Raw genomic sequence first — 13,375 nt, forward strand, 5'->3', positions numbered from 1 at the left:
GAGGCGAGGGGAGAGAGAGAGAGAGGAAGAAGCAGCTACCAGCAGGCTGCTCCTTCCTCTCCCAAATGGGCTGGTAGGGACTGGGAGTAGATTGGCAGGGGCGGGGACTCAGTTAGTCCCTTGGATCTGCCCCCTCAATCGCACCGGCTCACACACAGGAGCCAGCAAAGAGGGGGAACTAATCCATGCCAACAAAAAGACCGGAGCAAAGGGGAATCAGGAACCAGTCTGAGACCTTCAGTGTCATACCCTAGGTCCTGCCCTACTCCTGGGGCAGTGAATCTAGACGCTGCCCCTTACCCAGGATGGATCATAACTCGACTGTAGGGTTACAATCCATCCCCCAGAATGTGAACTCATTGGGGCAGAGATGATTTTCTTTGTTACTTGTCTGTACAGGGGCTCTCTCAATGGAGTCCTGTTCCTTCACTGGGGTCCCTAGGCCTTACCATAATACAAATGATAGTAAAAGTAAACACTACTTACTACTAATAACCTCTTAAAGAACCAAGAGCCAAACCCTGCTTACCTTACTCAGGCAAGTAGTCCTAGTGATTTCAGGGAGACTACTCACATTAGTTACCGCTATTTTCTAAAAACTATACTGTCACTTTACAGCATGGAAATCTTAATGCCAAATTAGCACCCTAACATTTCAGCAGTGGTCACTAATTCATTAATAAAAGAATCCACGAAGCAAGAAGTGGTATAACTGGATTTATTCCAATTAAAGAAGTTAAATGAAGTGGATAGAAAACAAAATTACTGCACGTTGTTTTAATAAGGTTGATATTTGTGCAGCAGACTAAATAAATGACCTGCCAACATTACTGCACATACAATTAAAAAGATGTGAGTATGACCCCTTCTGATGTTTTGTGGTTACTAGCTTCAAGTTCTACCTGCCTGGTGAGTACTTTGACCTTTTTATTTCTCAGATGAGTGAGCACTGCTGCCAGGTCCAACCTTTACTAGGGGACGTATCCATCACAATATTCTAGGTCTGACAAAGCACAAACATAATCAAGGTGCTCAAGGCACAATCTGGTGTAATGAATGAATAAACTGTAACTGTCTGCCCAATAACTCACCATCTACTTCAAGTCAGAGCCTTTTAAAACAAAATTACCTATTTAACATTTGGAAGATCTTAACACATCTGTTACCACAGAGAGTACACTAAAGTTGCTTGCATTTTGGATAAAGCCTTTGTTTCCCACGAAGTTCCACACCATGAAAACCTTCAAAGGTAAGTGGAGGGTTATCATCAACTTAAAAAAGTCATATCTCCCTGGAAATATTTTACCTGCTTTTGTTACAAGTGACACCTAACATCGCTGTAACTGAAAGAAATTAGAGAACAAACATTTTTTTTAACGTTTGCTTGTATATTTGACAGCCCTTTGTCTATAAGTCAGTTTCACTGTTTACTCTGCATAGTCAGTCAGTTTTCACAGTTGTTTGTGTAAGTCTTTCATACAACAGAGGCAAGGAAAACATTTTTAAAATAATAGGAAAGTGTATTTGTAAAACCATAAAAATTGGCTGGGGAGACTCATGGGCACGTGTAGCACCTGAAAATACTTTTAACGTATTTTTAAAAAGTAGCTGGATTTCAAGTCCCTTTAATCTCAAGTAATAGTGCCACAAGAAACAATTTCAACTGTATGTTTTTACATTACCAATTTCATGTGCAAATTTTTCACTGAAGTCTTGAGCAAAACGTTGCCATCTTTAAATGCAACACACAACAGCCTGCAAAAATGTGTTGGCAGAAAAGCTGCTCTACAATATGATGGAAGGTGCTAACTTAAGAAACATGCCACTTCATCCATTTTTATGGTGTTCCACAGACCACTTAGAAGTTGACTGCCAAGAGCTGACCTGTCACATGGTGCTGGCTCTACCTCTCGTTTCCAGCTTAGGTTCATAAAACAGATGGAAAGGTGACATGAAATGACGTAGGTAGTAATAACTTTTTCATAAAACGATCAAATACTAAAAACAGTTAAATACATTAAAATACTTTTCCAAGTGATTGCTGTAGTTGCCACAGAAATATTATGCTGTTGTGAATGGGAAGCAAGCTGGTCTACATGACAGAAAATAGGAAGGTGGTGGTCCATGACACATCTCTAATATGATATAGTCCACAGCTGAGATCTCCTGGATTAACAGTATTACTTCAAACTGGTGCACAAAGCCTTAATTCTCAACCTACATTTTGGGCCTGAGGCTGCACCAAAGAAGTCAAAGGGAATCTTCCCACTGGCTTCAATGGAAGGAAGGTCAGGGCCTTTAAGTGTATATACACATATTTTTTTCTTTAAGGGCTTAATTCTGCAAGGTGCTGAACACTCTGGCCCCAATCTCACTAAACATTTAAGTATGTGCTTAAAAGCAAACTGAAGTCAATTGACTTTAACTGGACAATTCATAAGCTTAATGTTAAACACGTGCTTATGTGCTTTCCTGATACAGTGCCAGAGCTTTCAGCACCTTGCGAGATCATGTGTACACCCTTAATGCAATTTAACAAAACCCATAATCTTATCAGGAAAAATAATTACTGAGACAAATAATCCTATACTCTCTACTGAGGCTAAACTCCCCTGGGAGTTTTGCTTGAGTAAGGACTACAGGATTTGCAGCAATGATTTTTATATAAAAATCTAAACATTTTTTGATTTCAGTCTCAGAAAGCATGTGAACTAGATCCTTAAAATGTGAAAAAACATTTTTCATGATCAGATAAAAACAACTTAAAAAGAAAAACTGCAATAAAACAGAGTTTGTAGTCAGTTAATCTAAGAATACTACATGATTTATGACACAGTTCTGCAAACATACACCTAAGTAATTTTTCTCATGTGAGTAGTCCCATTTACTCATATGTGTCTGTTTATTATAGTGTAAGCTCTTCAAAGCAAGGAACAGGTCTTTAATATTCTTATACAGCACCTAGTACAATGGGACCTCAATTCCTGATTAGGACTTCTGGGAACTAACTATAATATACAATAATTTATCTAGGTTCTTGTATCAGCACCCATCACACAAGTGTTTACAAAAACAGGACCTAAACCACTAATACTAAAAATAACCAAGCAACTTTATTTATGGAAAGAGTTGAATATAAACTAAACAAACAGGAAGCAGCCATGCTATCAGCATAGTGGTGGGAATTAGGAAAGGAAGATGAGGGTTACATTTAGATACACAGGAGCCAACAGGAACTTTCCATATTTTCCTTTTAAAGCCATGTTTTTAGTGGTGATTTCTAAGTTTTACAAGTATCCAAACAGCAACCCAAAACAATCCTAGAAAAAAAAAATACAGGATTTATCTAAAAGGTGTAAAAATTTCCCACTGTTTCCTGTGTCTCTTGACAGATCTCTGCTCATCTTATACTGCTAGAATTAGTAAAATGGCATCCCCAGAGATTACACCACAGCTTCACTTGATTCAGTGGATATTTTGAAATGTTTGAAGTATTTTTTTAAATTAGTGCTTTGACATTTGCTTGTTTAACTTATACATTCTAAGTGTTTTTTTCCCTGTAGCCACCCAAGTGCTGTCGAGCCATCCCTAGGAGAAACATGAGGAGGGGAGAAAAGTGAAAGAATCTGCCTTCCTATGTTGTGCTAAGCAGAATCACACCAGGGTAAACCCTGGCTCCTGGCTAGGAGGGCGTGTTCCGCGGGACCCATCAGGAGGATTTGTTTGAATTATCCAGAATTCCTCCTCTCTTTAAAGCACACTTGTGAGAGCCCAGAGCAGAATCCTGACCAGGACGACCACTAAAGACTACTGCAATTTTCCTTTAAATGGTATTTTTTCATATGGAAAAAAAAAATGCTGATCTTTAGTCTGAGGTCAGGCATGAGATATTTTAACCCCTGAAAGAGAATTTGAGGTGGGGAAGTTGAGATCAGGTGCCTAGTATGAAAGTGCAACTTCATCTTTAACTATAATGTCACTGCCTCATTGCTATAACAGCTTTACAGAAAGACTCCAAGGAAAAACCAAGTGTAGAAGGTTTTATCTGAGCACGTTATGAAAAAATGTTTCCTACTCAATCAATGCAGAAGAATGAAATGCTCATTGCTAAACACATTTACTGGTTCAGAACACATACTAACTGTTACTTCAGAGCTTTCAGTAAATCATTTCAGAGAGTGTTACGGGATAAAGGAAACCTGCACTGGAAATTCCTTCACAAACATAGGCCCTTGCTCAGGATGTTTCTCCGATGGCCTTTCAGCTTTTAGTTTTGTGCTGTTGCTGCTTCTCTCTCTGTCTCTCTCTTGGTGCCTCTTGTCTATTCTGTCTGCTTCCAATGCTTTTCCCTAGTAGCTATTCTTTACCTCCAGTCTATTCATCATCAAATCCTTTTTGAAATTTCTTTGTAGCAATAACCTCTCCTCCTTCATTTTAGTCCCCCGATATTCAAAATCTAGGGCTCAAGAAGTGAACATTTTTCAAAGCACTCTGATTGAAGAAAATAAGGGAAAACTTCTAGGGCTGCCTCTGCTTTCCTGCTTCAATGCCAAGAGTACACTCACACAATCTACTTCCCACAGAACATTCTCTTGGCACTGTAGCAGGAAACCAGGAGCAACACTTTGGTAGGAGAAGTAGGTGAGACTGAAAAACAAAATGTTTCCCTTTAAAGGGAAGCCTCAAATACTGTTTTAAGAGTGGGTGGTCTACACTGCACTAGCATGTCCATACTTAGCCCTCTGACCTTGTTACCACTTTCTACAAATAAATAATAATAATCATGAATAAGTGTCTGTGATGTAATTCAATAGGTTTTCTCCTATCCCTCAAATGGGAAGATAAAAGGTTATGTTTTTCTCCATATCTGCAGTACCTGGGTTCAGGTAAAGTCAGTAGGACTGTAAGCATTAAAGTCACAGAAATCACATGAATATGCATTGAAAGAAAGTTTTTCTATTTTTGAAAGAACACTAACGTTATTATCATAAATAGAGAAGATTGCTTATATAAAGTGAAAATACAAATATTACACTAGATTAGCTAACCTTTGGCCTTTTCAGCTATGGACAGATGCTTAAAAGTGTCACAACTCAGTCCACACACTCTGTGGGCAGGAAGTAGTAGTAAAACTGGCCTTCACCATCACCTGTAGCTTACCAGGCTACTGACGACCTACTCGGCATATAGGCAAAACCTGCAATAAATTCTCATATGTGCGTGGATGCATCATTTAACTGATCAAAGAGCTCCACTGTTCCATAGACAACGTGTGGCAGAGTCAAATCAAAATTTTAAAAAGGGAAAAACTAAAGGGAAAAAATCTGCATACCCTTTTCCTCCTCCACTTCTCAGCAGCTAAATAAGGCTAATACATCACTGCCCTTTCCATGCAACAAACACGTACTGGATTATAAATATTATTGATTACTTCTTGCTAAATTCACCTCATTAAAATATACCCTGTCTCCCATCCAAAAGAGCAGAACTATTGAGACAATTATTATGGAGCAAGCAAATTATGGTGAAGGACTGAAAAATCAGTCGGAATATTTATAGATGCCACTGAGTGAATAAAGCTTCTATCTGTAAAAACAACAATAAAAATCCTCTATAATTCATCCACTCCACCATCATTTGGTTCTCTGTTCTGACACTTTATGATATAATGTTACTGTATTACATTTTGGCACGTAATCATGACAAATTTCTTTGTAACTTCTCTTGTAACAGCATTTTATGATTCTCAAGACACTGATCAGACAGGGAAGGCACTGAAATGAAAATGAAGAAGGCTGGCATAACTCACATTTGCATAGCACTTTCCACCCAGAAACATCCCAAAGCACTCTACAAATGGAATGAAGCCATCTCTTCATTGAAACATGGCTGCCACCGTGTGTATGTCTACACTGCAATGTAAGTCCAGGGTTAGTAGGATTCGAGTCGGCTGACCCATGTTAAGGAATCCTGGACTTCAGGGTTCTAAACCGTACTCTAACCTAGAGCTCTAGCATCCACACTGCAGTGCGCACACCCAAGTCAAAGTAACCATATCCCAGAATCCCTTTCACTCCCCCACCCCAAAATATGGCTGCTCTAGACCTAGGAGCAGCTCGCTTTGCAAAAGCCTTGATTGGTTTGCTCTCCATTGCAAACCCAGGAGGCTCCCTGATGGTGTGCTTGCAGATTAGTGATCATAAGAAAATGGGTTAATGCTGCCCTGAACTGCTGCCATTCACAAGGGGGGTGGGGGGGGAGCTTCTGTTTACAATACAGTGGATTGCAGATTGTTGGAACAGAGAGGACTAAGGAAGTGGTCCCATGGAATTGTGGGATACTTCTGGCTGACCCCTGGGACTTGAGTCAAGTGGTGCTGCGTCTACACTGCAAAGCAATAGGGCCAAGACCCAGGGACCTGGCTTCATTCGAGATCAGACCTTCCAGCCCTGCAAGGCCCTGGGACCCTGGGTCCGAGCCTTGGGTTAGCACAATTGCAGTGTAAATACGAGGGGGGTTAGGCTTGAGCCCAGGCTAAAGCACAGGCTTATGTCACAGTGCAGACATACCCAATAAGTCAGTAACACTTCACAACAGACTGTAGGCGTGCAAGTGAAGAACAACATATCTTGCTGAAACAGTGAAAAATTTAGGCAGGCAGAAGGTAATTGCTCCATCATCCTGGAAGGAAGCAGGCTTTTCATTTGATAATTTCTGCTTCTTGACTTGTCTTTCTTTTAAATTTCTCTTACTGACTGAAATTTGATAATTTATAAAAGGAAGAGTTAGCAAGTTATTTCTAATTTCATGTTATGAAGTGAAATAGGCAAAATTCCTTGCCAGTGAGCAAAAATTAATCCATTTAATCAATTGTGAAAGTGATGGAAAGCGATACCAGTACTAATCTATAAAAAAGGAGATAAGAGAGTGCACGAACTACAGAAGGATCAGCTGATTGAGTGTTCCAGGAAAAGCATTCACTAAGAGGTTGGAGAGGAGAAAGAAGATGTACATGAAAGTGGCACTTGCAGAGTAACAGGCAGGATTTAGACCAGGATGAAGTACAACAGATCAGCTATTTGTGATATGACAGAAATTGGAGAAGCATACAGAACACAACTAAAACTGTTACAACAACTTTATAGACGTCAAAGAGGCTTTTGATAGCATTTGGCAGAAAGGGCTATGGCAAATCTTGAGAATGTATGCATCCCTAAGAAACTGATCAAGCTGATAGAAAACATCTACAGCAAGTCAATGAGTGCAGTGAGAGTAGACAAAAAGCTGACAGAATTGTTCAGGACAACTGTTTAAAAGTGAGACAAAGACGCACACTATCGCTGGATTTGTTCAGCTTGGTACAGGAAACAGTAATGGCTGTAGCACGGAGAGGTGAAACGAGAGGAGTCGTGTTATGTGGGAGGCCAATGAATAACCTTAGATTCACAGATGATGTTGACCTCACAGCACTGAGCAAGGAAGACTTGAGAGTAACTAATAAGGTACATGGTGAAAGCAAAAATTCAGACTGAAGATCAGTATGGGAAAGACAAAAACTATGGTGAGGGGAAGACAAAGGAAGAAGTAAAGATCAAAATCGGTGACACAGAACTAGAACAAGTGAAAAAAAAATCTGTATTTTGGAGGACTAAGATTGAAGAATGTGATTTGTAAAGATTCCCTGTACAAAGAAGAATCAGACTAGCCGCTACTGCATTTGAAAAACTCTGCAAGATCTGGAAAGACTTTTAAATGAAAATGAAAATCAGCATATATGAGAGCGTTGTCAGGCCAAGGATGCTGAATGGGTCTGAATGTTGCAGTCTGAGGAAAGTCGACAAACGACAGATATTGACTGAAGAAATGAACTGGCTGAGAGGAATTCAAAGAATGTCAGTATTTCAGAAAAAAAATTAAATTATACGAAAAGGGACTGTTTATATAAGATTTAAGAAAGATGATTGTGATGGCTTGGACACATGTCAAGAATGAACCTGGAAAGGATACCATACATGATGATACATACCAAAGTGCAAGGAACTAGAAACAGAGGAAGACTGAGGATGTGTTGGATAGACACAATGAAGAATGACATAATAGAACAAAAAGCTTTACAAATGAATGAAGCCATGAAGTTGGTACAAAACAGAAAGTGGTGGATAAACTTCATTCAGCCCCATTGTTGCTGCTGACAGGAATCAAAGAAGAATCAATCATGATAATCAAAGAAAATAATCATCACTCAACCCAACTCTATTATAATACCTCACTGCATTCCTACGATATCACCTTCATCACCTTGCTGTTTCTTGCAATAACATATAGTTTATAGGGTACTTTATCATCCAAACATTTCTAAGTGAGCAACAATTAAATCAATAAACTCAAAAATAAGTTAAATTACGTTGTCTTTTTAAACAAAAAAACGAACAAAAAACCCATTAAAATCTATTTCAGACCCCTTCTCATTAATTGTACATATCTGAAGATCCAAAGATCTAATTTGTTTTTTGCTAACCAGACAGCCCCTTTCTGCCCGTCCTCCAAAAAAATATTTTTTGTCTTCTGCATTTGAAGAATGATTTCAGTTTGGACCCTTACTTTTCTTACACAATGAAGGTGCAAGTCCAAGTGTGGAATCTATGTAAGTCCTATAGTACCCATAGAATATATCCAAGAATAGTAGCAGGAATATATGGAGGCTGAAAATCTTGCTTAGGTTAGGTGACTTTTTTGGTTTGGCTTGGTTTCATTTTAATATTAGTGGATTTTCATAAATATTTACATTTGAGTACTGTCTTTGGTATAAAGACAAACGTGAAAATATTCCACTGTACTTGAAAATCTCTGAATTATAAGGTAATCATGGACAGCTGAAAATTGGTTTCAAGTAATTAAGCCCAAAAATCTGACATTTTAAGATAGTTAGATCCTAATGGGAAAAAAACGTGATGCTTCTAAATAGCTTTGGAGCCTTTATTTGTTTGAAATCCATTGCTTCATTACTGAGAAATTATATTAAAAAACAAATATTGAGTTGGGGAATTGTCAAGAGTACAAAAAAATAGCGTCTTGGGTGGGGTGGGGTGAAAATCACAACACATTGAAGGATCTAGTTTTCTCATACTTTGTTGCTATCGCCCCTGGAGCCAGTATGTATTTGGGGGCACTGAGGACTGGAATGGGGATGTCTTCTTTAATCTCAATACTTTGGGCATATCTACACTACCACTTTATGTTGATATAATTTACATCACTCGGGGGTGTGAAAAGACCACCCTCCCTGAGCGACACAAGTTACACCAGCCTAAGTGGACAGTTCTCCTACAGACATAGCTACAGCCTCTCGTGGAGGTGGAGTAATTATGCCAACTGGAGAGCTCTCTCATGTTACCTAGCAGCTCTGTGTTCTCGGGGAACCAGGGCACAGTACCCAGCCTGTCTGACCCCCTTCCCCCAACCTCTGCTTGAACCAAATTTGCATCAGAAGAAAGACTTACAAAAAGCAATGAAAAGGCAGTGGGAGACACACCTAAACCCTTGGGATAAAGGAATTAAGGAAACTCCCCTAGCCTCATTTGCTTGGAAGTGCTGCTCAACCCAGTCTGCTGAGTCCAGGGGCATATAAGGGTGGCAGATTGAAAGTGCTGCTCAACCCGGCATGCTCTATTCCAGTGCGGTACCGATGGCATATGAGGGTGGCAGCTTGGAGGTGCTGTTCAACCCAGCCTGCTGAGTCCAAGGCCATATGAGGGTGACAGCTTAGAAGTGCTGCTCAACCCAGCCTACTGAGGCCAGAGACATATAAGGGGTCAGTTTGGGAGCGCTGATTAACCCAGTCCTCTCAGACACGCTCTGTTACTGTGTGCGCGTGTGCATTCGTCTGATTCTGAGGCTGGAAGAACCCAGCCCTGGGGAACCTAGGTCCTGCAGGATAGCTCTCTGCCCTTCCCTTGTGCCAGTTCTGAACTCCTTCTGGTACAAAGCTCTCTCCTCTCCACTGGTGCTGCCTTATTTATTTATTTATTTATTTGAGCCAGCAATCCCATGGTACTGGCCACTAGTCAGCTGGTTTGCAAACGGCATCAGGTAGTAATGGACACCAGTGCTCATGTCAATATGTGCTGTCACCTCACCCCCACCCCCATGTAGTTTATTTTCCTTTGAAGGAAAGAATATTTTTTAAGTTGTTCATATGACGAATACCAATTAATCAGATTTTAAATACAAAATTCTATGGGTTAATGTCTACACACAAAACATTCAACTGGACTTGTGTATTGGGCCCTACTGCAACAATTGAACAAACAATATTACCAGAGCTGTGTTAACAGCAATTATGTTGATACACAAAGATGCTCTTGCATAAGTACAAGGAATTAAACAAAAACAACCATGCTAATTTAAGATGCGATGGCCATTTTGAAAAATGTGGAAGGTGAGCTTTGACTAAATTAACATAATGTTGCTGATAGCAGTTAACAAGCTGCATTTATAGCATATGAGAGAGGTCAGATACAAGTTTCTCTGCAGCTGATGACCTGGCTTTAGGTGGCCAAAGGGATAGCACAGCTAATGGAAACAAAATAAAGCAATTCTCCTACTAATATTCAAAATATCCTGGGACAGTCTAATTTATGGAGGATCACATCACTATCCACGAAAATTATTTAAAATTGTAAATGACTCAACAATATCCTTACTCTGAAGTACAACAATGTGGTTTGGCCAGTGATCCTGAATAGCAGGAGAACCACCCGATCCTTGGGAGAAACTGGCAAATAATATACAGGGAATCCATGGAAAACTGAACTACCTAACGCATCAGGGTAAAAATTTCTGGGTATGCTAGTATTTGAATATTGCTGCCTATTAAACTGACTAACAGTGTATGTCTCATGAAGAAGCATGCATATTGCCTATATCTCACTCATCCTGCTCCATCATGTCAAATGAAGAGTTACAATTATGATAATAGACAATAGAGTGTATAAGCAAAGGAGGCTACTTTGCCAGAATGCTTCACATCTGGACCAAAAATAAAAGACAAATACAACTATAGAAAAATGCCTAGTAAGACAGAAGTAGAAGCAGTTTCTAGTCTGTAAACGTGATGTTTGGGGGAATCAATTATTTAGGAAAAGTACCATATGGGAGCTCGGTGGTGCAATGGGATAATGGTGTAAAAGAGGATAACACACTCAACAATCACATCAAAAGAGAAATCAGGAAGAGGATCATCACTGAGTATATATTGTATGCCTTAAATAGTTGCTCGGGTCACACAGAAACATTTAGATGACACTAAAGACAAAGTAATTTCTGAGAGCTCTGCAATTCATTTGAAAAGATGAGTCACCATGTAAATCAATCTACTACCACTACTACTAAGAATACTTAGCAATTACACCACATTTTCCACATTCAAAGCACTTTATAAACAGGACCTAATTAACTCTAATCCGACTAGTGAGGTAGGTATTATCCCCATTCTGCAAATCAGAAAACAGTATAAAAAAAGGTTAAGTGACTTGCTCATGGCCCTGGAGGAAGTACAAGTGAGAGCTGGGACAAGGAGAGGTTACTCACCTTGTGCAATAACTGGAGTTCCTTGACATGTGTCTCATATGGGTGCTCCACTTCAGGTGAGCATGAACCCCTGGGGCTTTGATCAGACATTTTTGGTAGCAGTGCATGTTCAGCCCATGCATGCACCCCATACATCCTCATGCTCTGCTCCAAGGAAACATAGGCCTGTGTGAGTGAACCACTCTCAGTTCCTTCTCTACTACGAAGTCCCACAAGGAAACTCGGAAGCAGAGGGGAAGGAGGGCACTCACAGGGGAACACATCTCAAAGAACTCTAACTACTGCACAAAGTGAGTAACTTTTTCTTCTTTGAGTAGTGTCCCTATGGGGACAGGAGACTCCTGAGCAGTATCCCCCTAAGGAAGGGATGATTCCCGAGATGACTTCTAGACTGAAGGCGGTTGAGAAGGAACCGAGAGCAATTCGCCCATCCAGCCCTATATATCCTCCGAGTGGGGCACGAGGATGTGTGGGACACATGCACAGACCAAACAGGCATCTCTACCAAAAATTTCCGATCAAAGGCCCAGGGGTGCATGTGCACCTGAAACAGAGCACCCACATCCTGAAAAGGAGCACCGACAGGGACACTACTCGAAGAACTAGGAGTTCTTGAGTCCCAGCTCAATGCATTTTCTGATGGTAGGCCATAAACTAAGTCGCTCTGAACACTGATGAGTAATGATGATCCTGCTTGGGAAAAGGTGTAAGTTAGAATAGGTGGAACTTCTGACGTGTCCTTTTTTAAAAATAAAAATCAACAGTCCTTCCAGTTATGAGACAGGAAGAACACGGACTCAGAGCACTGAGAAACGGAGTTCAGTCATCTCATCTGATGCACTGCAAACAAGCACTATGCAATTAGATGACTGGTTGTTATATGTTGTTGGTATTATGATAGCTCCCAGAAGTCACAATGAGGGTCATGGATACATAGGTATCTAAGGCTTTGTCTACATACAGTTTTTGGACTGATTTAACTAAAATCAGTAGAAAAAATTATTTACCTAACTTGGTGCATCTCTCTAGTATGGACACAGCTACATAAGTATAATAAGCAACAGTAGCATAAACGCCTTTATACCAGTATAAGTGTCCACACTAGAGGGTTGCACCAATTTAACTAAACCATATTTCTACTGATTTAGTTAAATCAGCACCAAAAAAAATGTAGACAAATCTCAAGAAGACAAGAAACATATAAAGGGTGAGAAAGATACATTCAAATATTGACATTTATATACTATTTTAAAAAAAATAATATTAAAAACATTTAAGCTATACCAAAGTTCCCCATAACCTGCCCCTTCTGGTAAGAATCACAGAAGAAGTAAGCCTTGAGCAGGGATATGAAGGAGGAAAAGGTAGTGGCTTTACGGATCAGTTCAGGTTGGGCATTTCATGCACAGTGGTATCATGGAAGAAGGTTTGAAGACAATTGTAAGAGCAGTACACAAGTGGGCAGACAAGGCTGTCATCACTGGTGGAATGGAGGGATAGAGGATAACACAGTAAAAGACAAAACTGGATAAACAGGGAGTGGCAGAGCTGTACATGTCCTCTGTGACCAATGAGATACAGTGAATTTGAATTGGAGACAGTGGAAAAGGTGAGACAGTGGATTGGGAGGACTGTTTCACGCATCCCATTTAAATGACTTCCTACCTACTCGCATTTCAGGAGATACAAACACATGCCCTCTTGATTTCCTTCAGTACCACTTTTCTTCAGCCTCCGTGCTCCAGATGAGTGAGCTCTCTTACCTTTGTAGGCTGCTGTCTAAGTG

At 40.0% G+C, this 13,375-nt stretch overlaps 1 protein-coding gene across 1 annotated transcript in view; it reads right to left on the reverse strand.

Moving 5' to 3' along the window:
• KMT2C (lysine methyltransferase 2C) overlaps positions 1–13,375 on the reverse strand; it is a 311,979-nt gene that overhangs the window by 170,937 nt on the left and 127,667 nt on the right. The window lies entirely within an intron of this gene.

The sequence above is a fragment of the Terrapene carolina genome, unplaced genomic scaffold (assembly GCF_002925995.2).
Source record: "Terrapene carolina triunguis isolate 2854851 unplaced genomic scaffold, T_m_triunguis-2.0 Scaffold111, whole genome shotgun sequence".
NCBI classification, from domain to species: domain Eukaryota; kingdom Metazoa; phylum Chordata; order Testudines; family Emydidae; genus Terrapene; species Terrapene triunguis.